Here is a 16,055-nt window from a genome sequence, read left to right as displayed (position 1 = left end):
GTGCTGGGACAGAGGCAGAGCAGGTGAGCAGCTGGCAGCCCTTCTGTAGCTCATTTTTCAAGGAGAGATCGTCAGAGATGATCAGTTTACCGGGAAAGTATAACAACTTGGAATCTTTATATGTCTGTTTTCACCTACCAACATCACCTTCAGACACCTAAAGCAAAAACTGACCGTCATAAGGAAAAGTCGACAGATCCACATTCATAATGGGAGAATTCAAAATATTTCCCTCACAAAACGGCAGATCAAAATAGTACCAAATAATTGGTAACAATAGAAGATCTGAACAACACCATTAGTAGATGTATAGAGAGAACCCTTTACCCAATACTTTAAAAATAAACTTTTTTCTTCAAGTATACATGGAGCATTTTCTTTTTTTTTAAGTTCTTTTTAAATTTCATTAATTTAATTTTATTTTTTTTCAGTTTTAATATTTTTAAATTGAAGTACACTTGATTTACAATGTTGTGTTAATTTCTGCTATACAGCAAAGTTATTCAGTTACATACATTATATGCATTCTTTTTTATATTCTTTTCCATTATGGTTCGTCATAGGCTATTGCATATAGTTCTTTGTGCAATACAGTAGGACCTTGCTGTTTATCCATTCTGTATATAATAGCTTACATCTGCTGACCCCAACCTCCCACTCCATTCCTCCCCCAACCCCCTCCCCCTTGGCAACCACAAGTCTGTTCTCTATGTCTGTGAGTCTGTTTCTGTTTCTTAGATAGGTTCATTTGTGTCATATATTAGATTCCACATATAAGTGATATCATATAGTATTTGTCTTTCTCTTTCTGACTTACTTCATTTAGTATGATAATCTCTAGTTGCATCCATGTTGCTGCAAATGACATTATTTCATTCTTTTTTATGGCTGAGTGGTATTCCATCGTATAGATGTACCACATCTTCTTTATACATCTGTTGATGAACATTTAGGTTGTTTCCATGTTTTGGCTCTTGTGAATAGTGCTGCTATGAACATGGGGTGCATGTATCTTTCTGAATTATGGTTTTGTCTGGATATATGCCCAGGAGTGGGATTGTTGGATCATATGGTAGTTCTATTTTTAGTTTCCTGAGGAACCTCCATACTGTTTTCCATAGTGGCTACACCAACTTAAACTTCCACCAACAGTGTAGGAGGGTTCCCTTTTCTCCGTGGAGCATTTTCAAAAGCTAATCACACATGAGGCCACCCACCCACCCTGATAAATACTAACACTTCTGTACCATCCCAGCCATGTTCTCTCAATACAGTGCAATGAAATGAGAAAACAAGATGGGAGGGAAAAATCCCCCAAATTTCCACGTATTTGGAAATGTTAAAGCACTTCTAAATAATTCATGATCAAAGAAGAAATCACTTGGAAAAGAGAAATAGGAGGGAGAGAAGAGGCAGACAGGTGAGGGGTCAATGGGAGCAGTTGGCTTGGGTGAAAATGGCCATGGATGAAAGAAAAATGGATTTGTGATTTGTTGAAGAGGTAAATTTGGTAGAAAGAAAGCACACTGTGGCTCTCTCCCATCTTCCTGACTAAAGCATGGAATCTCCTTCCGATTTTCTGTGGCATGTCGGTCAGGCCTGGGGAGATGCTGGCCCCCTGGCATCTCCAGCATCTCCAGCTCAGTGTCTGGAGGCACTGAGCACAGCCTGGATCTCTCCTTCCCCCTGCCCTGCTCTGCACGGGTGTCTGTACGTTTTCCACGGCTCTGAGTCTGGGAAATCTGGTGTGCGTGGCTGAGGGACACGGGCTCCACTCATCCCCATGGTGCTTTCCTGGAAACCTGATGAAACAGTGTTATAATTAAGGTCACATCCTGACCAAGGACTTAGCAGCAGATAACTCATAGACCTGATGCCCCCACCATGTAAATATTAATGCAATGGTTATAGAATTCAGAGATCACCTAATCCAACCTCCTTAATTTACAATTATACTAAATGTTCCATAAAGAGAACCATGCCAGAGTTGCTCACCACTATATTTTCAGGACTAGCACAAAGAATAAGACACAGGTGTTCTAACTGTGTTTTCTTAGATTCTGTCTTTGTCTGCTTGACATCCATTCATCACTGGGCCAATTATGTTAACTATATTTTCTCCCCCCAGCTTTACTGAGGTATGATTAACAAATAAAAACTGTACATATTTAAGGTATACAGTGTGAGATTTTGATATACCTTGGGAAATGCTCAAGCTAACTAACATATCCATCACCTCATGTAGTTACTTTTTATGTGTGTGGTGAAAACATTTAAGATTTACTTTGAGCAAGTTTCAAGTATACAATAGAGTATTTTAGTCACCATATGGTGCATTAGATCTCCAGAACTTATTCCTCTAGCATAACTGAAACTTTGTGCTCTTTGACCAACATCTCCCCATTTCCCCCACCACCCACCTGCCAGCCCATAGCAACCAACATTCTACTCTCTACTTCTGTGAGTTTGACTTTTTTAGCCCCACGTATAAATGAGATCATGCAGTATTTGTCTTTCCGTGCCTGGTTTGTTTCACTAAGCCTAACATCCTCCAGGTTCATCCAGGTTGTTGCAGATAAAAGGATTTCCTTTTTTTTTGTATGGCTGAGTAATATTCCAGTGTATGTGTGTGTGTGTGTGTGTGTGTGTGTGTGTGTGTGCACGATATCTTTTATCCATTCATCTGTTGATGGATACTTGGAATGGTTCCATATCTTGGCTGTTGTGAATAGCGCTGCAACGAACATGGGAGTGCAGATATCTTTTCAAGATAGTGATTTCGTTTTCTTCAGATGTATACCCAGATGTTGGATTGCTGGATCATATGGTAGCTCTATTTTTAATTTCTTCAGGAACCTCCATACTGTTTTTCATAGTGGCTGCACCAGTTTACATTCCCACCAACAGTGCACAAGGGTCCCCTTTCTCCACATCCTTGCCCACACATGTCACCTTTTGTCTTTTGATAATAGCCATTCTAACAGATACAAGGTGATACCTTTTTTTTTCCTTTTTTTGGTTTTGATGTGTATTTCCCTGATGATTAGTAATGATGAGCATTTTTCATGTGCCTTTTGACCATTTGTATGTCTTCTTTTGAGAAATATCCATTCAGGTCCTTTGTCCATTTTTTAATCAGGTCATTTTTTTCTTGCTATTGAGTTGTTTGAGTTCCTTGTGTATTTTGGATATTAACTCCTTATCAGATATGGCTTGCAAATATTTTCTTTTATTCCATAGATTGTATCTTCACTCTGTTGATTGTTTCCTTTGCTGTGCACAAACTTTCCAGTTTGATACAATTCCATTTGTTTATTTTTGCTTTTGTTGCCTGTGCTCTGTTTTCATATTCAAAATATCATTATCTACACCAATGTCAATAAACTTTTTCTCTATTTTTTCTTCTAGTAGTTTTATAGTTTCAGTTCTTAACGTTTACGTCTGTAATCCATTTTGAGTTGATTGTTGTATATGGTGGGAGGCAAGGGTCTAATTGCATTCTTCTGCTGTTGATATCCAGTTTTCCCAGCACTATCTGTTGAAGAGACTGTCTTTTCCCCCATTGTGTGTTATTGGCACCTTTGTTGAAGATCAGTTGACCATAATATGTGGATTTATTTCTGGACTCTCTATTCTTTTCCATTGGCCTATGTATTTGTTTTTATGTTAGTATCATACTGCTTTAGTTATTATAGCTTTATAGTATATTTTCCTGCTAAAGATTGCTGTGGCTATTCATGATCTTTTGTGGTTCTATACAAATTTTAGGATTATTTTTTTTATTTCTGTGAAAAATGTCATTGGAATTTTGATAGGGATTGCCTTGAATATGTAGATCACTTTGGGTAATGTGACTATTTTAACATTTTGATTAATTCTCTAACATGGGATATTTTTCCATTTATTTGTGTCTTCTTCAGTTCATTCTATCTGTGTTTTATAGTTTTCATTGTACAGATATTTCACCTCTGTGATTACATTTATTCCTAAGTGTTTTAATTTTTTGATACTTACTGTAAATGGAATTTTCTTAATTTCTTTTTCAAATAGTTCATTGTTAGCATATAGAAACAGAACTGATTTTTGTATGTTGATTTTGTATCCTATAACTTTACTGTGTTTATTAGTTATAACAGTTTTTTGGTGGAGTCTTTAGGGTTTTCTACATACAACATCACGTCATCTGCAAACGGAGACAGTTTTACTTCTTCCTTTCCAATTTGAATGCCTTGTATTTATTTTTCTTGCCTGATTGCTCTGGGTAGGACTTCCAGTACTATGTTGAATAGGAGAGCATCCTTGTCTTGTTCCTAATCTTAGAGGAAAAGCTTTCAGCTTTTCACTATTTACAATGATGTTAACTGTGGGCTTGTCCTATGTGGCCTTTATTATGTTGAGGTACATTCTTACTATACCTAATTTGTTGAGAGTTTTTTTTTTTAATCATGAAAGCGTGTTGAATTTTATCAAATGCCATTTCACCACCTATTGAGATGATTATGATTTTTATCCTTTCTTCTGTTAATATGTTGTATTGTCACATTGATTGATTTGCATATGTTGAAACATCCTTGAATCCCAGGGATAAATGCCACTTGATCATGGCATATGATCTTTTAAATATGATGTTGAATTTGGTTTGCTAGTATTTTGTTGAGGATTTTTGCATCTATCTTCATCAGGGTTATTGGCTTGTAATTTTCTTTTCTCATAGTGGCCTTGTCTGCCTTTGGTATGAGAGTAATGCTAGCCTCATAAAATGAGTTTGGAACTGTTCCTTCCTCTCCAGTTTTTGGAAGAGTTTGAGAAGGATTGGCATTAATTCTTCTTTAAATATTTGCTAGAATTCACCAGTGAAGCCATCAGGTCATGGACTTTTTTTGTTGGGAGGTTTTTGGTTACTGATTCAATCTCCTTACTCACGATTGGTCTATTCAGATTTTCTATTTTTTCATGATTAAGTCTTGATAGGTTGTAGGTTTCTAAATGTTGATCCATTTCTCTAGGTTAAGCAATTTGTTGGCATATAATTGTTCACAGTAGTCTTTTAATCCTTAGTATTTCTGTGGTATTAGTTGTAATACTTCCTATTTCACTTACAATTTTATTTATTTGAGGCTTCTCTCTTTTTTCTTTTCTAGCTAAATAGTGGTCAATTTTTTTTCTTTTTAAAGAATGACTCTTTGTTTTATTGATCTTTTAAATTGTTTTTCAAGTCTCTATTTATTTCTTCTCTGATCTTTATTTTCCATCCTTCTGCTAACTTTGGGCTTAGTTTGTTCTTCCTTTTCTAGTTCCTTGAGTTATTAAAGTTAGGTTGTTTATTTGAAATCTTTCTATTTTCTTATTGTAAGAATTTATTTCTATAAACTTTCCTTTTGGAGCTGCTTTTGCTGCTTCCCATAGTTTTTGTATGCTGTGTTCCATTTTCATTTGTTTCAAGGTAATTTTTTTTTTTTTTTTTAGCGGTACGCAGGCCTCTCACTGCTGTGGCCTCTCCCATTGCAGAGCACAGGCTCCGGATGCGCGTGCCCAGTGTCCATGGCTCATGGGCCCAGCCGCTCGGTGGCATGTGGGATCCTCCCGGACTGGGGCACGAACCCTCATCCCCTGCATCGGCAGGTGGACTCTCAACCACTGTGCCACCAGGGAAGCCCTGTTTCAAGGTAATTTTGATTTCTTTTTAAATTTATTCTTTGACTCATTGATTATTCAGATGCATGCTATCAATTTTCCATGTTTGTGAATTTTCCAATTTTCCTCCTATTATTCATTTCTACTTTTATACCACTGTGATTGGAAAAGATACCTGATATGATTTCATACTTCTAAAATGTGTTAAGATGTGTTTTGTGGCTTAACCTATCATCTATCCTGGAGAGTGCTCAGTGTGCACTTGAAAAGAATGTGTATTCTGCTGCTGTTGGATGGAATGTTCTGTTTGTCTGTTAATTCCATTTGGTCTAAAGGGTAGTTCAAGTCCAATGTTTCCTTATTGATTTTCTGTTTGGGCCATCTATGCATTACTGAAGTGAGATATTTAAGTCCCCTTTTATTATTATATTGCTGTCTATTTATCCTTCCAGCTTATTAATATTTGTTTTGTATATTCAGGTCATTCAATGTTGAGTACATACACATTTACAACTGTCATATCCTCTTAATGAATTGACCCCTTTTTCATTGTATAATGGCCTTCTGTCTCTTATGACAGGTTTTTACTTAAAGTCTATTTTGTCTTGATGTAGATTTGTCTGGGCTGCTCTGTTTTGGTTTCCATTTACATGGAACATCTTCTTCTATACCTTCACTTTCACCCTATGTGTGGACCTAAAGCTAAAGTGAGTCTCTTGTAAGCAGCATAGAGTTAAACTGAGTTTTTTAATCTATTCATCCACTCTGTGTCTTCTGATTGGGAAATTTAATCCATTTATATTTAAAGTAATTATTAATAGGTAAGGACCTACTATAGCCACTTTGTTAATTAAAAAAAATTGCTTTGTAGTTCCCTTGTTGGTTTTTTTCTTTATGATTACCATGAGGCTTACATAAAGCTTCTTATAACATTTATTATAGTCCATTTTATGCTGATAACAACTTAACTTACAACCACATACAGAAACTCTACATTCTTTCCTCTCCTTATCCTACATTTTATGTTTGATGTCACAGTTTACATCTTCTAATATTGTATATCCATTAACAAATTATTGTAGCTATAGTTTAAAAAATGCTTTGTCTCTTAACTTTTATACTACAGTTAAAAGTGATGTATGTACCACCATTACAGTCCTAGAGTATTTGAATTTGACTATATTCTTACCTTTACAGTGAGTTTTATACTTTCATATGTTTTCATGTTGTTGGTTAGTGTCCTTTCATTTTAACCTGAAGAACTCCCTTTACAACTTCTTATAAGGCAGGTCTGTTGGCGATGGACTTCAGCTTTTTAATTTTTAAATTTTTTTGGTCTGGGAAAGTCTTTATCTCTTTTTAATTTCTGAAGGACAGCTTTGCTGGGTATAGTAATTTTGGTTGGCAGTTTTTTCTTGTGACATTTTGAATGTATCATCCCACTCTCTCCTGGCCTGTAAGATTTCTGATGAGAAATCCACTGATAGCCTTATAGGAGTTTCCTTGTATGTGACAAGTCACTTTTCTCTTGCTTCTTTCAAAGTTCTCTCTTTGTCTTTAACTTATGAGAATTTGATTATGATATGTTTTGGTGATGATCTCTTTATGTTTAGTCTATTTGGGGTTCTTTGGGCTTCATGGATCTGGATGTTCATGTATCTCTCCAGATTTGGGAGGTTTTCTCTAATTTTTAAAAATAAGCTTTCTGTCCCTTTCTCTTTCTCTGCTTCTTCTGGGACTTTAATAGTATCAGTAAATTGGTTTGCTGATGGTGTCCCATCAGCAAATTCTTGTAGGCTTTCTTTTTTTCCTGCTTCACTTCATTTTTGTTCCTCTGACTTAGTAATTTCAAGTGACCTGTCTTTGAACTTGCTGATTCTTTCTTCTGCTTGATTGAGTCTCATGTTGAAGTTCTCTGTCAAATTTTTCAGTTCAGTCACTGCATTCTTCAGCTACAAAAATTGTTTGGTTATTTTTTATTGTTTCTCTTGGTTAAGCTTCTCATTTTGTTCATGTATTGTTTTTCCGATTTTGTTTAGTTTATCTGTGTTCTCTTGCAGCTCACTGGGCTCCTTTAAGATGATTATTTTGGATTCTTTGTTAGGCACTTCATAGATTTCTGTTAATTTAGGATCAGTCATTAGTGCTTTATTTTGTGCCTTTGGTGGTATCATGTGTCCCTTATTGCCTTCTGTGTATTTGAAGAAGTAGTCACTTCTCCCAGGCTTTACACACTGGCTTTTGCAGGGAAAACTTTTCAGCAGTCAATCTGTCCAGAGATTCTGGGCAGGCCAGCTGATGGGTTCCATAGGCTGGCTTGCTGCTGGATGGAGTCCTTAAGGGGCTGGCCTTTTGCCTAGGCCACTGGGTGGGTGGGCCTGGCACCTGGGTCCATTGGAGCCAGCCTGGTGCCTGGGTCTTCAGGGGTGTACCTGGAACATGAGTATACTGGGATGGGCCTGGAGACTGGTCCACAGGTGTGGGCTGGGATGCTGGGTCCATGGAACTGGCCTGGTTGCTGGGGTCCACAGGGTCAGGCTTGGAGACTGGGTCTGCAGGGATGGTCTGGGAACCTGGGTCTGTGGGGGCCAGCCTGGAGCTGGGGTGGGCTTTGAGCCCAAGTCCTCAGGCCAGTTTGGCATTGGGATGGGCCTGATGCCTGGATCTACAGGGATGGACCTGGTCCTGAGTCTTTGGGGGCTGGCTTGGTACCAGGGCCCACAGGAACAGGTATGGAGCCTGGATCCATGGAGGCTGGCCTGGTACTGGGTTAGCCTGGAGCCTGAGATCGTGGTGACGGGTCTGGAGCCTGAGTCTGTGGGGGTTGACCTGGGGCCTGGGTCCATAGGGGAAGTACTGGAGCCCAGGGCCTTACATGCTGGCCCAGCACCAGGGTTCACTGGGACAGGCCTGATGCTGTGGTCCACAGCAAAGATGGGTGCTCATTTTACTCTCCTTCCTCCATGAAGTGGGTATCTTTTTCCATGCTGCACTGTAAGGAGTTGGGGGAGGGCTGGCACAGAGCCTTAGTCCATTCAGGCTGCTCTACCAAAATACTATAGACTGAGTGGATTATAAACACAGAAATTTATTTCTCATGGTCCTGGAGGCTGCACACCAAAATCAGGGTGCCAGCATGGTTGGGTTCTGGTGCACTGCAGAATGCTGACCTCTCTCTGTGTCCTCACATGTTGGAAAGGGCAAGGGAGCTCTCCTGGCCCTCTTTTATAAGGACACTAATCTCATGCATGAGCGCTCTACCTCCCAAAGATCTCCCAAAGGCCCTACCACCTAGCACCATCACAGGGGACATTAGGTTTCAACACACGAATCTTGGGAGAACACAGACATTCAGACCATAGTACGTGGGTGATGTGAAACTGTCCTTCCTACCATCTTCAATGCATCTTTTCTTATGTCTCTGCTCTACTCAGGTGCTGTAAACTCTCACCTGGATTCCTCAGCCCTTGTGAAGGTATTTCCATGTGTGGATGCCTGTTCAGATTGATGTTTTTTGAGGGACAAGGGCTGGGAACGATTTTGCCATCTCGCTGGTGTCACGCCTAGTGAGTATACTTTCCTACTTTATGCATTCTTTTTTTAAAATTATTTATTTATTTATTTGCGGTACGCGGGCCTCTCACTGTTGTGGCCTCTCCCGTTGCGGAGCACAGGCTCCGGACGCGCAGGCTCAGCGGCCACGGCTCACGGGCCCAGCCGCTCCACGGCATGTGGGATTTTCCCGGACAGGGGCACGAACCCATGTCCCCTGCATCGGCAGGCGGACTCTCAACCACTGCGCCACCAGGGAAGCCCTTTTTTTTAATTTTTAAAAAATTTTTTTAAATTTTTGGCTGTGGTGGGTCTTTGTTGCTGCACGCGGGCTTTTCTCTAGTTGTGGAGAGGGGAGGCTACTCTTCGTTGCGGTGCGTGGGCTTCTCTTGTTGTGGAGCAGAGGCTCTAGGCGCATGAGCTTCAGTAGTTGTGGCATGTGGGAGTTGTGGCTCTCGGGTTCTAGAGCACAGGCTCAGTAGTTGTGGCACATGGGCTTAGTTGCTTCGCAGTATGTGGCATCCTCCCAGACCAGGGCTCAAACCCGTGTCCCCTGAATTGGCAGGCAGATTCTTAACCTCTGCACCACCAGGGAAGCCCCTATTTTATGCATTCTTGATACTCTGGCATTTGGGGGTCTTATAGACCCTGGGCGAGACTGCCCTTCCCAGAACTAGCCAGTTCTTAGAGCTAGCAAAGGGCTTGGGCGGAGGCACACCTTTCCCAGGCAAATCAAACAATCCCAAGTCTATCCTCAACCAGCGCTTTATCTAACTCACACACCAGGTCAATATTTTCTCTGCTCTGAACCATCCCGGGGCCAGGTACCAGGGAACTAGAGACCACCCATATTGCCCAAAGCCCACTGGAATTATTCAGTCTAGTCAGTCCTGAGCTCTTTATCCTACACTGCTTCCTGCAGAAGCCCCAGTACAGGCTCTGACTCGGCTTTCCCTCACTCCCGTCTTCAGCCCCCTGAGCATCCAAAGTTTCCCCTGTAGCCCTGCTTGGAGTGGTGTGTTCCTTTCTCTTGGGAAAGGTATGTAATAAACTCTTCTTTCAATGGCGTTGGCCTCTCTGTGTCTCCTCCATCAATTAAAATCCCACCGTACATTTCAGAACAGAAGGTGCCTAATAAATACACGACTGTCTCAATGAATGAAAGAGTGAATGGATGAATTAAAACTAATGTCCACAGATCTTAAGTGGCTTGTCCAAGGTCACCCGGCCAGGCAAGAGTCACAATCTGAAACCCTCTGTCTCTCAACTTTTATTTGTTGCTGCCTTCCTTTGGGACTCAGAGTACTTGCCCTGTTGGTGAACAAGGAGCTGGCATATCTAAAGAATACACACAGCCCCCAAAAATACAACTCTATCATATCGTAAATTTGATCTCTCGAAACCGTTTTTTCAGGCTATCGCAAAATAAAATGTGTATTTCCTTCATAACTGTGTTTGCTTTTTCAGAATTAAGAGGTTTTTAGGGATGATTCCTATGTTTCTTTTTAAAAGCTGTTTCGGATTCTTGTTAGTGTCCTTTGATGCATAAGAGTTTTTAATTTTGATGAAGTCCAATTATCAATTTTAATTTATTGCTTGAACTTCTGTTGTTATATTTAAGAGACCATTGCCTAATCCAGGGTCATAAAGATTTATCCTATATGTTTCCCTCTAACAGTTTCACAGTAAAAAATTTAACATTTGTGTATGCCAGCTGTAGTACTGTACTACTGTACTTTTCAGGGTACTGTACTGTAGATTAAAAATGTTTTCTTTAAAAAAAAAATTAACATTTGGAAAATAAAATAAAATAAAGCTGTTTCGTGGAGAGGTGAATGGAGGCCCTCTTTTTCTTGTAGTAAGTTGCCCTGCAGCAAGCAGAAGCTTCTAGAACTGTCCCACCAGTGAATCTTCTCAAAGGCAATTCTTGCATCTTCCAAGTTTTTGAAGGCATTGCTATGGGACTTCAGCTGGGAGGGCTTGAAGAACAGGGTCTCTGGAATCTTTTTCATGTTGTTTCAGTGCTTTACCATCTTCTACTACCAAGGGCAGCCTGAAGGGTGAGAGTGAAAGGGAGGCAGCAGAAGCAAAGGTCTTAGAGATTGAAGAGCTTCTCTTGTGACCTTTCTTCCCCTCATTGCTGCCCGAGGCAAGAAGCCCTGCGGGTTAAACCAAGGAAGGACTGTAGGCTTTGGGGAACTGCTGTTCTATGAGATGCTCTGAGTGGCGGAGGATGAGAGCAGGGAAATGCAAGCTAGAGACCAGGGACTGTCTATATACTGCGATGGCTCAGAGAGGAGTCCTCACGCCAGTCAGACTTGGGTTTGAATTCTACTCGTATAACCTTAAATATGCTGACTAAGCCTCAGAACGTGCATCTGTATAATGGGACTTACAACACCCACCTTCCCCCCTTATTTTCAGAATTAGATGACATAGTAACACAGAATCAATTAAGTGCTCACCAAAAGGAAGCTGCTGTGGCATTTCTTGGGCAGATCTACAGGGAAGTGATAGTTTCACAGAAAAGGTCTTAAACGTTTGATGTTGATGTGAGCGTGGCTGGTATCTGCCCAGGGCCAGATCACCTTAAATGCCCAGGCTTGGAGACTTCAAGGCGGGGGAGAGAATTGCAAATTTGGACAGACTCGCAGAATCACTCCTTCCCGGAGCTGGGAGATCTGCCAGGGGAGGCCCAGCAGTTGCTGATCTCATTTCTGTGTTCCCTGTGTGCATCCTGGGACAGAGTTTGGCTGGTCCCCAGCTCACACCACAGTTAATGGGATGTGCTCAGTTCTAGGAATTTGATAGTCAACACTGGACAGGCGTTACTGATCACCTACTGTGTACAGTGCGCTAGGCTTACAGAGTCTATTCTTGTCCCTCCTCATGAACCAAATGAGAAGCTGAACTTTCCTGGAAGCAAACAGGCTGGAAACTACCTGCTTCTGTCCAGGGCTGAGGTTGTCCAGAGCACTGTGGAAAAGAGTCATTGTTGATCATAAAGTCAGTGGCTCTTTGTGACTTTCCAGTACAACTTAACCAAAGGTCATTGCAAAACTTCAGGAGGAAAAGGTAGAACAATGTGATATTCAAAGCTGTGAGTTTCTGAGAATTAAAAAAAGTAATAATTCAAGGGTAATTTTTCAAAGATAAGTATCATCCTATTGAATTTTTTCTTATTTGCATAAATGTTTATTTTTAAACTTTAAAAACAGTGTATGCACTCTTACCATATGCAAAAATTAACTCAAAATGGAGCAAAGACCTAAAGATAAGAGCTAAAACTTCTTTCTTTTAGGAGAAAACATAGGGGGAAAGCTTCATGACATTGGAGTTGGCAACAGTGTTTTGGCTGACACCAAAAGCACAGGCAATAACAACAACAAAAAATAGACAAACTGGACTTCCACAAAATTAAAACTTTTGTGTATCAAAGGACACAATCAACAGAGTGAAAAGGCAACCCATTGTATGGGGAAAATATCTGCAAATTATATATCTGATAAAGGATTAATATTTAGAATATATAAGGAACTCCTACGACTCAACAACAAAAAACAATTTGATCCAAAAATGGACTTGAGAGAAAGGACTTGAACAGACATTTCCCCAAAGAAGATATTCAAAGAAGACATAAAATAACCAATAAGCACATGAAAAGATGTTCAACATCATGAGTCATTAGGAAAATGCAAATCAAAATCACAAGATACCACTTCACACCCATTAGGAATGGCTATTATCAAAAAGTCAGAAGATAGCAAGTGTTGACAAGGAATGAAGAAATTGGAACCCTTGTACTTTGCTGGTCAAAGTGTGAAATGCTGTGGAAAACAGTTTGGAAGTTCCTCAAAAAGTTAAAACTGGAATTACCATATAATCCAGCAATTTCACTCCAGATAATATACCCAAAAGAACTGAAAGCAAAGACTTGAACAGATACGTGCACACCAACGTTAATAGCAACATTATTTACAGCAGTAACCAAAAGGTGGAAATGACACAAATGTCCATCAACAGATGAATGGATAAAAAAACATGTGGTATATATATTCAATGGAATGTCATCCAGCCCTAAAAAGAAATGAAATTTTGACACATACTGCAACATGAACGTACCTTAAAGACATTACACAAAGTGAAGTAAGGCAGACACAAAGAGACAAGTATTGTATGAGTCTACTGGTCTGAGGTACCTGGAGTAGTCAAACTCCTAGGGATGGATGGACAATGAAATGGTGGTTTCCAAGGGCTGGGATCAGGGAGATGGGAAGTTAGTGTTCAAGTGGTACAGAATTTCTGTTTGAGAAGATGAAAACGTTCCGGAGATGATGGTGGTGATGGTTGCCCCACAGTGTGAATGTACCACTGAACTGTATACCTAAAAGTTGTTAAAATGGTACATTTTATGTTATGTATATTTTAACACAAAAAGAGATGAAATTCTGATATACAGGATGCAACACGGATGAACCTGGAAAGCATGCTAAATGAAATAATCCGGACAGGGACTTCCCTGGAGGTCCAGTGGTTAAGACTCTACACTTCCAGTGCAGGGGGCGCAGGTTCGATCCCTGGTCGGGGAACTAAGACCCCACATGCCAGGTGGTGTAGCCAAAAAAAAAAAAAAAGAAAAAGAAAGAAAAGAGCCCATGGTGTCCTACAACACACACAGTTGGGGCATAAATGACACACGGGCAATCCAGATACATTTCATTGCCTAAGATGCCATCAGCTTAGATGCATATACAAAAGGACAGATATTGTATGATTCCACTAACATGAGGCACTGAGAATAGGCAGATTCGTAGAGACAGAAAGTAGCACAGCAGTTACCAAGGGCTGTGGGGAGAAGGGGTACTGGGAAATTATTGTTTCATGGATTTCTGTTTGGGATGATGAAAAAGTTCTAGAAATGAATAGTGGAGATGGTTGCACAACATTGTGAATATACTTAATGTCACTGAACTGTACACTTAAAATGGGTAAAATGGTAAATTTTAGGTTGTTTTTATTTTACCACAATAAAAAAAAAGTAATGTGTGCTCAAGTTAAAACCATCACACAGTACAAAATAATATCAAATGAGAAGGGAACACCTTGCCTCCCTTCCTCTCTCCCCTCCTTTCACATGTCTCTCGCGGTTCTCTCTGTAACTCTGAATCACCCGTGTATGTCTCTGTGCCTTGATTCTCCCAGTGTAGATGGTGTCTGGGCCTCCTCTCAAGGATGGATGAGGGACTGAGAGTACTTCCGTTAACTCCCATCCACCCTCTGCCTCTATCACCTGATTGTGGATATTTACACTATACTTTTGGATATTCTAGTGATTAATTTTTAGCTTTAAATAACACACTTAAAACTTTATCTTCTAAAACTTTTTTATTATGAAAATTTTCAAACATATGCAAAAATAGAAGAGTGTAGTAAGTCCCTGTGTATCTGGGACATAGCTTCTACTTGGAACCCATAACCAATCTTATTTTTTCCATATCCTCACTTACCTCCCTCTACCAATTATTTTGAAACAAATGTTAAGACATTGTATCATTTTACCTGTAAATATTTCAGTATGTATTTCTTTTTTGTTTCGTTTTTTTTTTTTTTTTTTTTTTTTTGGCGGTACGTGGGCCTCTCGCTGTTGTGGCCTCTCCCGTTGCGGAGCACAGGCTCCGGACGCGCACGCTCAGCGGCCATGGCTCACGGGCCCAGCCACTCTGCGGCACGTGGGATCTTCCCGGACCGGGGCACGAACCCGTGTCCCCTGCATCGGCAGGCGGACTCTCAACCACTGCACCACCAGGGAAGCCCAGTATGTGTTTCTTAAAAGTCAAAAAGATACAACATAATTGCAAGGCCATTACTGTACCTAAAAAAAAAAAAGGGAATAATTCCTTAATAGCCAGTTACTGTTGATATTTCAGTCTCAGTTTTTTTCAGTTTGTTCAAATCAGGATCCAAATGAGGCTCTTACATTGCAATTGCTGGACATGTCTCTTTAGACTCTCTTAATCTGTAGCTTCCTTACTCCTCTTTTGCTTCCTCTTGCAACGTAATTTGTTGAAGAAACTGCGTTGTTTGACCTGTAGAGTTTCCACAGGTCTGGCTTTTGATGATTGCATCTCAGGGGTGTCATTTAAGTTGTTTTTCCCTTGTATTCCGCCCCCCCCCTTTTTTTTAAAGAATTGGCTTTTAAATTTTTATTTATTTATTTTTGGCTGTGTTGGGTCTTTGTTGCTGCACACGGGCTTTCTCTAGTTGTGGCAAGCGGGGGCTACTCTTCGTTGCGGTGCGTGGGCTTTTCATTGCGGTGGCTTCTCTTTTTGTGGGGCACGGGCTCTAGGCGTGCGGGCTCAGTAGTTGTGGCACGCAGGCTTCAGTAGTTGTGGCTCGTGGGCTCTAGAGCACAGGCTCAGTAGTTGTGGCGCATGGGCTTAGTTGCTCTGCGGCATGTGGGATCTTCCCAGAACAGGGCTCGAACCCATGTCCCCTGCGTTGGCAGGTGGATTCTTAACTGCTGCGCCACCAGGGAAGTCCCTTGTATTCCCTTTTATTTCCTATAATTTGGTGATTACAGACTTGCTCAGACTGAGATTTGATTTTATTGCAAGAATATATATAGTTCTGTTAACTTCCACCAGGTGGTACATCATATCTGGTTGTACCTTTGTAAATGCTTCCCACAGCCACCGATGACCACTGCCTAGATCCTTCGATTCCTTAGGGGTCATGTTGATCTCACGGTCCTTATTCACTTGGTAGTAGGAATGCTTCTATAAGAAGAAATTTCCCCTTTGACTATTTGGTTATCCTAAAACACAGGAAAAGCAGAAATAATTGATTGACTCTTTTAATTACTGAAAAAC

The 16,055-nt window shown here is 40.4% G+C and overlaps 1 long non-coding RNA gene across 1 annotated transcript in view; it reads right to left on the bottom strand.

The window, feature by feature from the left end:
• LOC125963619 (uncharacterized) overlaps window positions 1-16,055 on the bottom strand; it is a 687,634-nt gene that overhangs the window by 301,413 nt on the left and 370,166 nt on the right. The window lies entirely within an intron of this gene.

Source organism: Orcinus orca, chromosome 2 (genome assembly GCF_937001465.1).
Source record: "Orcinus orca chromosome 2, mOrcOrc1.1, whole genome shotgun sequence".
NCBI lineage: Eukaryota > Metazoa > Chordata > Mammalia > Artiodactyla > Delphinidae > Orcinus > Orcinus orca.
The sequence above is the reverse complement of the archived record's forward strand: the minus strand, read 5'-3'. Positions and strand labels throughout refer to the sequence as shown.